Genomic DNA, 12861 nt, shown 5'->3' on the forward strand with positions numbered 1-12861 from the left:
TTAAAATCAAGAGAATAGGGTGGGGGTTCATATATATATATATATATATCAGGTGTCAAAGACCAGGGTGAAGAGGTATATTGTCAGCACTTGGGTGAAGCTATAGGGTGATTGTGTGGGGATTCCCCAGCTCAGGGAATATCCTCTCCTGGGCTCCCTTCTGAGGAAGGTGGAGCTACCAAGAGGACCCTCTGCCAACCTTAATACTCAAGAGAGTCACTTAGCAGCTCTGTGTACAACCGAAAGAATCATGGGTTTACTGTAGTTTACCCATCCCAGAGCTACAACCTGCACTCTACAACCTTAACAATCTACACTCTCGTTCTCTTCCCCACTCCCATCGCTCTCCCTTTGAACCTGCCCACACTGTTCTTTCTTAGCACCCAGACTCTGGCACTGACCTTGACAATCTTCAGCACCTTGGGTCGTGGAGGGGGAGCCTCTGTGAAGCAAGTGCGTTTCAGGAATTCACAGATGATGTCAATTGCTTTGCGCACCTGCTCATTAAATTCCCCATTGGGCTGGAGATTCTGAAAGATGAAATTGTCCAGATCTTTTGGTCCACACCTGTAGAGAGGCTCCATGGTAGAGGTGCTGTGGCAGGAGAGAAGATCCAGCAGCTTCTGGGTCTGCTTTCACCTCCGCTGACAAGAAAGAAGGAAATGGCTGCTTTTTGACCTTGTCTTTTGTCAGTATTTGCTCTGTTCTGCCCTGTTCAGTTTCGTTTCCTTAAGTTTCGTTTTGCTCAGAATAGCGGCTTTAATCTTAGCATAAACAGGGTCGGAACAGAAAGCAGGAGAGTCATTTCCCAAAGGCTCTTATAATAACATTAATTCATTGCTTACACCCTGCCCATCTGGCCAGGCCTCCCCATGTTAAAGGCAAACTTTATAGATGTTAAAGGCACATTTCTTCCATTCAAAATCAGATGCAAACTGTTGAAATGTTGAATATCTTGTTTAAGTAAAATAAAAAAATAAAAAAAATTCCTTCCAGTAGCACCTTAGAGACCAACTAAGTTTGTTGGTTCATGTTAAAGGCAAACTTTATATAGATGTTAAAGGCACATTTCTTCCATTCAAAATCAGATGCAAACTGTTGAAATGTTGAATATCTTGTTTAAGTAAAATAAAAAAATAAAAAAAATTCCTTCCAGTAGCACCTTAGAGACCAACTAAGTTTGTTCTTGGTATGAGCTTTCGTGTGCATGCACACGAAAGCTCATACCAAGAACAAACTTAGTTGGTCTCTAAGGTGCTACTGGAAGGATTTTTTAATTTTGTTTTGACTAGGGCAGACCAACACAGCTACCTACCTGTAACTGAATCTTGTTTTAATGTTAGGGTTCATTATTGTTCCACAGGATGTGTACCACTTTATTTTATTATTTAAAATAAATTTTATTCATTTTGTAAGATAAGAAAATATAACATAATAAAACATGAAAAATGCAGAAATTTAGAAAAAGAAAAAAATGAAGGAAAGAAAAAAAGAACAATATATACTTCTTACAATCATATAACTTATTCTTAACCTCAGTAAATGACTTTTCCCCCATCCCCGTCCCCCATCTGAATTTCATTTCCCAAATCTTCTTTGGCAGTTTCTAATGGCTAACATCTTATCCAATATTTTCTTCTAAAACATCTGTAATTAGCCTAATTCCTAAAAATATTATGAAAAACCTATAACTACTTCCTTAAGCAATACTAAATGTTACAATACTTTTTCAAATAAATTTTAAATTTCTTCCAATCTTCCTCCACCGTCTCTTCTCCTTGGTTGCGGAGTCTCCCAGTCAATTCGGCAAGTTCCATAAAGTCTAGGAATGTGTACCACTTTTAAAGCCTGGGTGCATATCCTGACCTAGCTTTTGCAGCTGTGTAGCAGGTGCTGATAAGTTACTTTAAGTAGCCGAATAAGGTGATTGCTGTGTTTAGCATATTGCATGTGGTCAGCAATTGTGAATGGTATATAATGTGCTGTATGTACTTTACTTGGCCTGTGGGTGGGTGGATGGGTGGGTAGTGGTTACAAACACTATGTAAGAGGGATAACTGTAAGATGTACCGGTATTCTTTGGGCAGTTGTTATTAAACCTTGCAAAGATCTCTTTGGGTCTCTTCGGTGATTCCATCTGTGTGGTCTACTCTGCACGCACTCTGCAGCACGCTTCAATGTGCAATAACCTGTAGAGGAGGTCCATGGTAGAGTTGCTGTGGCAGGAGAGAGGATCCAGCAGCTTCTGGGTCTGCTTTCACCTCTGCTGGCAATAAAGAAGAAAACGCCTGCTTTTTGCCCCTGTCTTTTGTCTGGCCGGGTCTCCCCAGTCACTCTGGGTGGCAGACGATTCCAAATGTTTTAGGTCCACCGCCCCCTTGCTACCACAAATTCATCCCCAGTGCCTACTACCTTACCCTCAGGGCTGGATCTGCTATGAAACTCAAACATGTAAACAGTGGTACCTTGGTTCTCAAACGCCTTGGTTCCCAAACACCGAAAACCTGGAATTAAGTGTTCCTGTTTTTGAACTTTTTTCAGAAGCTGAATGTCTGATGCGGCTGTTGGCTATTGTTTCCAGGGCGCCTGCACCAATCAGAAGCTGCGCCTTGGTTTCCGAACATTTTGTAAGTCAAATGGACTTCCGGAATGGATTAAGTTTGAGAACCAAGGTGCCACTGTATTTGGCGCTTTTGTTTTTGCTATTTATTTGGTGTTTTTGTTTCTGAGGCTTTTTCGATTAATTTGTTTTTGTGACTGCGTGGAATCCAGTTCAGCTACTGATTGATTGATTGATTGATTGATTGTGTTTGAAAACCAAGGCACAGCTTCTGATTGGTTCAAAAACCGGAACACTTACTTCCGAGTTTTCAGTGTTTGGGAACCAAGGCATTTGAGTACCAAGGCGTTTGAGAACCAAGGCACCATTGTATAAGGCACAGGAGCAGGGGCTGGTAGAAAAGTTGGCAATGCCATCAAATTCCCCATAGCGTTCAAGCTTTCAGACTTAGTCAGGAACAGTTCCTTCCCTCCTCTTTCCCTGAATGTAGTAGAACAAGATTCTCCACAGTGGCCCTTCCATCCTATTGTTCTTCTTTATTATCCCTCCTTTCAACTAAGAAAACACATCCTTGCCTTGTCTCAAGACAAGGCCCTGCCTGTCCCCGGAGAGTCAGCCAGAGCCAGATAACTAAAGCCCAGCTGGAGAGGATGCAATTAACAGCTGAAGTAGAAGAGGGGAGAGAAAGGATGACTTTTCTGTTCCCACCCAGTTTGTTGGGCAGGTGCAATGCAAGACAAGCCATGATTATACAGTTTGGGGACTGTGTCTGTAACAAGGGGGAAAAGAGGGGTATTTCAGGGCAAACACTCAAAGGAGGAGACTGTTTGATTAACTTGTTTGCTCCAGGCTTTGCGATTTCAAGGCTTGAACCGTATCTGCATATAAAGACAAAATGGAAAATATAGATATACAATAGTGCTTTTTAGGATTATTAAGTATTTACATTTAAGTAATGGTGAGTGATTGTGAATATGCTGACCGAGGCCCCCTTTGGAATCGGAGGCCTGGGCCAAGTGGCCCATATGACCCCCCCCCCTCTGTTTCGGCCTGGGGGGGGGGAGCATATTTTAGCTGATCTCCAGTTGAGTTTCCCATCTGAGAATAAAAGTTGAGGCCTTTTCCCTTTGCTCTGCTCCAATTTCTTTAACAGCAGCCTGGTGCACACAAAATTAAGCCAGGAAGGACAGATAAGAGACCCAGTAACTAATTTTTAAAAATCCAAAAAGAATCAACATTACCATGTCATGTGAGCAACTGAGCCAATTTGAGTATGGGAATCTGGGTCCACTGGGGCTGACCCCAGAGGCATCTGGCACAGCATGTATTTGGTTATAGATGCTCATTTCATTATTTTCACTTTTAGAATACAGTACATAACCTTTTCTGCAACACAAGGGTACTTCATCTGCAGTAAATGCGTTCAGCCAGGAGAGGGCAGCAGAGGAGAGTTCATTTTTATTCTTGTAAGAAGTCAAATAGAAGGGGAATAAATGGAGGCAGTGAGAGTTTTCACTTTCTTGGGTTTTCACAGCAGTCACAAAATTAGAAGACGCCTGCTTCTTGGGAGAAGAGCAATGACAAACCTAGACAGCATCTTAAAAAGCAAAGACATCACCTTGCCGACAAAGGTCCATATAGTTAAAGCTATGGTTTTCCCAGTAGTAATGTACGGACGTGAGAGCTGGACCATAAAGAAGGCTGATCGCCGAAGAATTGATGCTTTTGAATTGTGGTGCTGGAGGAGACTCTTGAGAGTCCCATGGACTGCAAGAAGATCAAACCTATCCATTCTTAAAGAAATCAGCCCCGAGTGCTCACTAGAAGGACAGATCCTGAAGTTGAGGCTCCAGTACTTTGGCCACCTCATGAGAAGAGAAGACTCCCTAGAAAAGACCCTGATGATGGGAAAGATGGAGGGCATAAGGAGAAGGGGACGACAGAGGATGAGATGGTTGGACAGTGTTCTCGAAGCTACTAACATGAATTTGGCCAAACTGCGGGAGGCAGTGAAGGATAGGCATGCCTGGCGTGCTCTGGTCCATGGGGTCACGAAGAGTCGGACACGACTGAACGACTGAACAACAACAAGAAGAAGAAGTCACGATTTTGCTGTGACATTATTGCATCCAGATGACCTGTTTATTGAGCGTTCATACTGATTTGTTTGACAATCAGCTTAACTTCTGAATAAGCATGCTGTAAATCTGAAGGGTGGTTGAATTGAAATCCAAATTATCAAAAGGCTCATTTTTGGTTCATGTTTGTTTTTTAGGGAATCACAAACCGCAAAACATTAAACCTAGGTTACATGAAAGCATTCACAAACACACCACAAAGACGTAACCAGCCGTAGCAAAATAATATTCATGCAATATATTTCTCTCAGTCTGTATCAAAAGTTCTTCACAGACATAGTCTACATGTAGAGATCAACAAAGCTCAGCAAAGTAAAAAGCCCCAATGAATAATATTGATCACAAAGTCCCAGATATGAACTTATCCACATATGTCTCTGTGTTTGTGTGGTGCAAACAAAAGCTTGCACAATTCACAAGAAGAGCTTCCATAGTTCACGGACAAGGTTTTCCGGAATAGTAACCCTGTTCCGCCCTCCTGGGCTTCATCAGAGGTGCATGCTTCTAAATAATACAAATGCAATATGGTAATACAACATCTTTGTACACAAAATCTAAATGATACAAACAATATAGACAATTGTAGCAGTAGTATACATACCATATAATGTGTATCAAAATATATACGATCTATTATTTGACTATTGATGTAAACCTCCAGAATGTATTTTGTATAGTTAAGTTTTTAACCTCTATCTTCAGTGCATTTTATATTATTGCTATGGCTAGTGGCTGATGCAAATAAAGATTCTCCCGAACATCTTGGGCCAGTCCTGCCTATTCAGTTACATAAAAGCTGCCTTCAACTTTTCAGCTGGACCAAAAGAACTGGCCAAGAGGACACTGCCCCTGCCATACGGGAAGGCAGAGTCCGTTTTCCTTTCTGATCCACAGGCCAAAATCTCTCTATCTCTACATACATACAAACCCATCCCCTGCTGCCGCTTGTTCTTGCCCCATCTCAATTCCTCTGCTGTTTGATGATGTGTTTACCTGCTGGGAAAGTTCAAAAGTGAGAAAGAGATACCGGTAGGCCTTCTCCTTTCTGCGGTGAGCCAAGTTACACAAGGTGAAGTGACTCCCCTCTGAGGAAAGGCTACAACTTTTGCAACTTTTTAGAGGAAGGACAAGTTAGAGGCAACATTATAGAAGTTTAAAACAAACAAACCATGCATGGCTTGGCATGGAGAAATACGTTTAGAAAAGACTGGAAAACGTTTATTCAATATATGGGAAATAACTGTGCACAGCTGAAAATGGTGTCAGCATTAAGATCAATTCAACAGTGTAAATAAGTTATGATGGATGTAATAATGTTATACTGTATGGTATAGTTTCTGTAAAATAAGCAGGGATTTATGATATGTAAAATGAACCATGGAAAGAGAAGAAGGGAAGTCACTGATAGCTCAAGGATGTAAAGGTGAGTACTTTAACTTGTAAAACAGAAAATTTAATAAAAGATGTGTGTGTGTGTGTGTGTGTGTGTGTGAAATTGGATACAGAAAAGTTTTCCTTCCTCTCTCGTAACACTGGGACATCATACCTTCTAGCACGAAGCAGCAGAAATCTGGGGCGCCATCTTTCAGGTCTTCTGCGCTCCCATGCGACAGCACTGTGCATGATCACTGCCCCGAAACAGCACTTTTTGGGGGCGGGGGCAGCAATTTTGTGCGGCAGCCCAAAATGTGTGCTTTCAGGTGCCATACCTGAAAAAGTGCAGCCCGAGATCGCAGAGGCCATTTTGTGAGAATAAAACAGGGTGTTTCCATTTTTGACAGGTGTGCAATGTGTGGACATGTAATGAATCTGAATGTTGGAAGCTTCGTCGGGACATATTTTTAAAAGGACTTCTTCATGCAGTGCATAGTTAAACTGTGGAACTCGCATCTGGGAGGCTTTAAAAGAGGAGAGGGCGAATCAACGGAGGAGACGGCCTTTCAATGGCTACTAGCTCTGCTTCCGTGGTCAGAGGCAGTAATGATTCTGAATACCAGTTGCTGCAGACCGCTGGAAGGAAGAAGTGTTTTCATGTGCTTTGATCCTGCTTGGATGGCCACTGTGAGAACAGGATGCTGGACTAGATGGGCCATGGGCCTGATCCAGCAAGCTCTCCTTGTGGATGCTGTAAATTCCTGCATTGATTTTGCAGCTTGCACATTCTGTAACTCTCTGCCCCCTGACTCACCAAGGAGGCTGAGAGGAGGCGGCGAGGTTTTCTCCTTTCAACCAGGGTAGTCTATCTAGAACAGACTGGGCCTCTCCTTGTGTGACTGGGGGGAGGGTTGCCCTTGCAGATTCCACAAAGGCTGAGAAGAGAGGTGGGTTGTGGGGTGAAATCACAGGGTCACAGCGAGCTAAGCCCCGGTCCGAGCGCCGACAGGCACCACTAAGCTTAATCTCCCGCCCGGCGGCACCCTAGTCTCTCAGCAGGGGGCAGGGTGGCGTTGTTGACGGCGAGGGTGCTGCAAAATCCAGAACACAGATATGTCCTGAGACTCACTCTTGGAGGTGGCATCTCTTAGACACGCTGTGAAATGTCCTGTGTCGGAAGTGGGAGAAAACTCAGCCACAGCCAAGCGAGTGCTTTGCCAAAACGTCTTCCTCTACAGGTGACTGGATTCGGGGAGGAATCGGTCACCAGTCCTGATCCCGTTAGGAATCCTGTCTGGAATGCTTTCAACTGAAACCTTTCGTGGATTTCAAACAGGATTAGGAGCGTCGCCAGCTTTCCTTTTCAAAATTCGGGTGGCACGGGGTTGGGACGACACAGTTCTACCTCCTTTGTCAGAGGCAGTAAATGACTGAATGCCAGTGGCTGGGATTCGGAAGTGTGGAGGGTTGCTGTTACAACTCTCATGGGAAAAGGGTGCTTTTCTTTTCCTTAAAGGAATAGTGATCCATAGGGGACTTTTTGTTGGGGAAAGAGGGTGGTATTTACACTTTACTCAGCGTGGAGCCACTGAAATGAACAACTGTAGCTAAGTTATGCCCATTAATTTCAATTAGTTAACTTTGGGTAAAACTGCTACTCTGGGTAACTGCATTTCCCAGTGGCACATAAATGCAGTGCCTGATTGCCAAATAGGCAGAGTGGGCCTATGGGCCCTGCACCTTTTAGGGACCCCGTGAAAACGGATCAAATTATATTGATTTGATTTTGAAATTACGAAAGCATATTAGGAGATAATTTGTAAGGGGTCGGCGTGAGATTTTGACTGCCCTGGGGCCTCCAGAGGGTTTAATCCAGCGTTGCTCAAATGGTGCTTGTGCTCACAGCTAGCCAGCTCTTACTTTTTTATTTTTAAAAATATTTTTATTAAAGATTTTGTTGATTTACAAAGGTAGTGCAATGTCTCTCTTGAATTTTTCCATATAACAATTTTACAAATCAGTTTTTGTTGTTGAGACATTAGTAAGAAAAGGGGGAGAGAGGCGGGTGGGATGGGGTGATAGGTGGGGTGGGGTGACGATGTTTCTATTTTACTTAATATGTGTAGGGTTTGGTGTCAGCGTTGTTTGTGTAGGTTCTCTGTTGTTCGCTTGTGCTCCTTTGGCGGTGAGAGAGGTCGGGGTTGGCGTAGGGTGTGATTGTTCATTTTTGGTTGGCTGTGGTGATCTTTGATTTCCTGTGTGAGTGGGGTGGGTGGGTGTTTTGGATCAGGTGAGCCATATTGTATGCTGTTGGTAGATTTTTGTCATTGGGCTGTGTGTGTGATTACTTTTGGCAGGAACTGGGAGTGCCTTCAAAAGCTGCAAGGAGGTGCAATTAATGGTTGCATTACTACAGATCGTCTGGCTTTTATAGGCATAGAAGCTTTGGCAAAGCTTCTAAGTGCTTTGCCATAAAAACGGAGCGATCTCTTTCCCTTTGCTTGTTGGAATGATGCTGCTCCAGATTCTTTATATGGGACATTGTGTGCGGGATGGGGGTGGGGGGCTGTGGGACCTTTCTCGGCCCAAGGGTAGCAGGCCCTTTGGGATAACCTTCCGGGGGACTGCATGCTAGTGGTGGGCGTGGCCAGAGGCAAAAGTGGGTGGAGCAACTGATGCAAATCTTACCTTTGTACAGGAGGCCAGTTTCTACACACAGCTCTTTGTCCTCCATCCAGTCAAGCAAAAGGCAGGATCAGAATTCAGGGCCACATCCCAGCCAGGCAAAAACACTCAAGGAAGGCGGGAAGCGAGAGGCGTGGCTTGGAGAGAGTCCTGGAGGCCAGATACAGGGGCCTGGAGGGCCGCAACCAGGTCTTCTCAAAGTAGCTTTAACTCAGTTGATCATCCAGGACAGGGGTTCCCAAACTTGGAGGGCGGGGCATTGTCCCCTTGGTCCCATGAACCCATCACAAGTGCTCCCTACCCTACCTGATCGAAAGCATTTTTCAGAAAAGCAGTTGCATGGCCCACTAAGGAAGATGATAAAACGATAAGAGCCAAAACAGTAACAATTAATTGCGCATTGAGTCACAAACTTCATCCTGTGCTCCCAGCTTTTCCAGTTCTGATAGTCATTTGCACCTACAGCACCCCCGTTGCCCCCCTGCCTCCAAGCACACTTCCTATGCAGGGGCACAGTGTGGGGAGGGCCAGGGGATAGCCCAGGGCGCATAGTTTTCTCTTCCCCCAAAAAAGAAAATTTGTTTATTTGGTTTTACATTTTAAAATTTACACTCATACACCAAGATTTTACATAAAAACAAGATTCCCACGAATCTCTAGACTTCCCTCCTCCTCTACGTGGGTCCCATAGTTAAACCTTCTCTACTGCATCTTTTATAATAATCCAAATTTATATATATATCTCCATGGTTCTCGTTACATTACAAGCGCTATTCCAATCCTGCCAATGATTTTAAGTGTTTACAATGGTCTCCAAGGTAAATTATAAATTTCCCCCCTTCCTTATTAAAGTTTTGGTCTTCCTCATTTCTGATTTTCCCAGTCATTTCCCAGTCATTTCTGCCATAGGGCGCATAATTTTCAGGGGGTACGAACCAGGCACCCCCCATGCAGGGATCCCCACCCTGTCTGCCACCAAGGGCGTCTGGGCCCCAGAGCCCAGCCTTGCCACTGCGCCTCTGGCCCTCAGGCCAAGGGCTGCGTTCGTTGGCCGGCCGGCTGGGCTCCCCCCTGTGCAGGGAGGCAGTGCAGTATGGCCCCATGAACCCTCTGTGTCCCATGCCCACCATCTGGCAAATGTTCGGCTGGCACAGCAGGTTTAGTTTACCTTCGGCGCCCAGCCCCTGATCCCACCTGTTGTTGCGCACAAGCCCCAGGCACCAATAAAGGATGCGACACCACAGTTCGTAGGTAATCCCACTGCCCCCCCCCCCAGGGGCAATACTGCTCACTTGGGGAACAGCTGATCTAGCAGATGAGATTACTGAAGTTATGGGCTCACTTCTGACGTGGACGGGCTCACAGACCAGCTGCAAGGAGGAGGGATGTTTTCTCTCTAGCACTGGAGTCTGTTCCCCCTACTGGAAGGTCCCAGGGAGGGTTGAAGGCCAAACAGCTTGGTGTCCTTCCCTTATCTGCCAAATAACCCAAACTTTGAGCAGCCAGGAGTCCCTGATGCAAGCTCAAGGTTGACAAGGAGGCTCACCCGTTGCCCTGTTCGCAGCCCTGGGCCAAGAACACAGGCAGTGACATCATTTATATCCGTCATCAGATTTTGTTATTGTTCCTCGTTTTCATAGAGAGACAGAGCTGCAAGTTCTAGGCCAGGCTTCCTCAGCCTCGGCCCTCCAGATGCTTCGAGACTACAGTTCCCATCATCCCTGACCACTGGTCCTGCTAGCTAGGGATCATGGGAGTTGTAGGCCGAAAACATCTGGAGGGCCAAGATTGAGGAAGCCTGTTCTAGGCCCCAAAAGATCATTCCAGAGAGAGGAGAACTCTCAGGTGTCATTTACCCATCACATCACCTGGTGGAAGTCTCCCTCTGGACTCCAGAGTCTGGAGTGGCTCTTTAAATGGGGGTGGAGAACCAGTAGCCCACAGGCTGGACGTGACCCCATAGGCCAAATGTGCCACAGCACCCCCCCCCTCTTTGAACCTCCATTCACTAGGTAGGCTTGAAGCAAGCCTCCAACTGAAGGATTGGGAAAGGCTTCGGAAGTCAGATATTAAATTTACTGTATATACCCTACTCAAAGAGAATTACAGTATATGAAAATGATGTACCAGTGGTATTTAACCCTGGTTAAACTAGCAAAAAAATATAGAACAAGATCTAATAAGTGTTGGAAATGTAAAGAAAGAGTGGGTACATTTTATCATATGTGGTGGAAATGTAAGATGGTTAAAATTTTCTGGGAAATGATTTATCATGAAATGAAAAAAATAGAGTAACCTTTGTTAAAAAAAACAAACAACCAGAAGCCTTTTTATTAGGTATTGTAGGAGCGGAAATTTCAAAAGACCAGAAGAAATCGTTTATGTATGCTACAATGGCCGCCTGGAGACTGTTAGCCCAAAGATGGAAAGAGGAAGCAGTCCCAACCAAATGGCAAAACAATCTTGGGTGACCTTGGGAGAGCTGGTCTCGCCTTCCTCGCAGGGTTGTTGTGGGTATTAAGACGACAGGGAGAATCCTGTATGCCACCTTGATTTCCTCTGGGAATAAGGCGGCATATAAAAGTAATAGGTTTAATAAAAGTTATAAGTAAATTTAAGTACAGTGGTGCCCGGCTAGACGAAAATAATTCGTTCTGTGAATATTTTGTACTTTAAAAAAAAAAGTGGCTTGCCAGGCACATTCCGGCCCTTGGAATTCTCCCCAGGATTAGCCACACCTTCTGTCCTTAGGCCACCCCCCCTCCCTGGCCTTGCTTCATCCGTTTCTTCAATGTGTTTGCCTGCATAGAGGACAGAGAGGCACGTGTGCGAGTTCTGTGTATAAAACAGCAAAGGTAATATTTACATGCATTGCTCCACCCACTTTCTGCCTTTCCTTCCAGTCACGAGAGCGTGTGGCCTTCATCACAGTGCCCAGCAGGGAATGTATCCCTCAGGCTGCAAAACAGTTCCCCATCCCTGAAGAAGGCGTACATATCCTGGACCCAAACTGTCCCAACGCTTTTTGCAGTAATAGATAAGATAATATCTTTATTGTCATCGCCCCTTTTCGGGGACAACGAAATCACTCGGCTGCTCCATCCGCCCAGATACACAAAATCAAAACAACTACAAAACACTAATTAAAACAATACAGCGTAATACAGCATAACAAGTAAGATTAGATGACTTTCAAAGTTCAGACTTCCCATTCAAGGCCGAGATCGCTCTGGAGAAGAAGCTGTTCCTAAGACGGCTTGTTCTTGTCCTCATCGTCCTGTATCTCCGTCCCGACGGCAAGAGCTCGAATAAACGGTGACCAGGATGCGATGGATCTTTTACTATGTCCAGTGCCTTTCTGTGGCACCTCGTGGCATAAATATGCTTTAAGGTGGAAAGCGAGCAGTCAACAATGCTCTCTGCTGCCTTAACAACTCTGGACAACCCCATCCTATCTTGGATAGTACAGCTTCTGTACCACACACATAAACCATAAGTGAGAACGCTCTCAATGGCACACTCTCTAACTGGGAATGGATCATGAACTTCCACCCCCAACGCAACTCAAAAAAACCACAGTGTATTGTAGACAAAACCTCTGGCTGAGTCCAGCTGCCGTTTTCCATTTCCTGACAGGCTCTGGTGCTTTTTTCCCCACGAGAGATTTTATACACACCAGCTAGCTTTCTCTCCTGGCCCAGCGAGGCTGTGAAAGCTGCACCAGTTGGATTTCGTCTTGCATATAAATGAGAATTCGAAGGGACTCCTGAGGGTCCTCTAGCCCAACCCCCTACGATGCAAGAATCTTTTGCCTAATGTGGGGCTCAAACCCCAAAACCCTGGAATTAAAGAGTCCCGTGCTCTACCGACTGAGCTATCCCAGGACAATGGTTTGCTTATTTATTTATTAATTTATTTCATAACTTTATACGGTGCTCGGTTAAAAAAAAAAAACCAAACAAACCTCAAAGCAGCTTGCAAAGAGAATAGAACAATAAAATTATCAGTTAAAAAATAATAATCTTAAAAACATTCAAAAAGAGGCACCATGCTCTAACCAAATGAGCTGTGTAGGCTTGCCTAAACAAAAATGCCCCCAAAAGG

This window comes from Lacerta agilis, chromosome 17 (genome assembly GCF_009819535.1).
Source record: "Lacerta agilis isolate rLacAgi1 chromosome 17, rLacAgi1.pri, whole genome shotgun sequence".
NCBI classification, from domain to species: Eukaryota; Metazoa; Chordata; class Lepidosauria; order Squamata; family Lacertidae; genus Lacerta; species Lacerta agilis.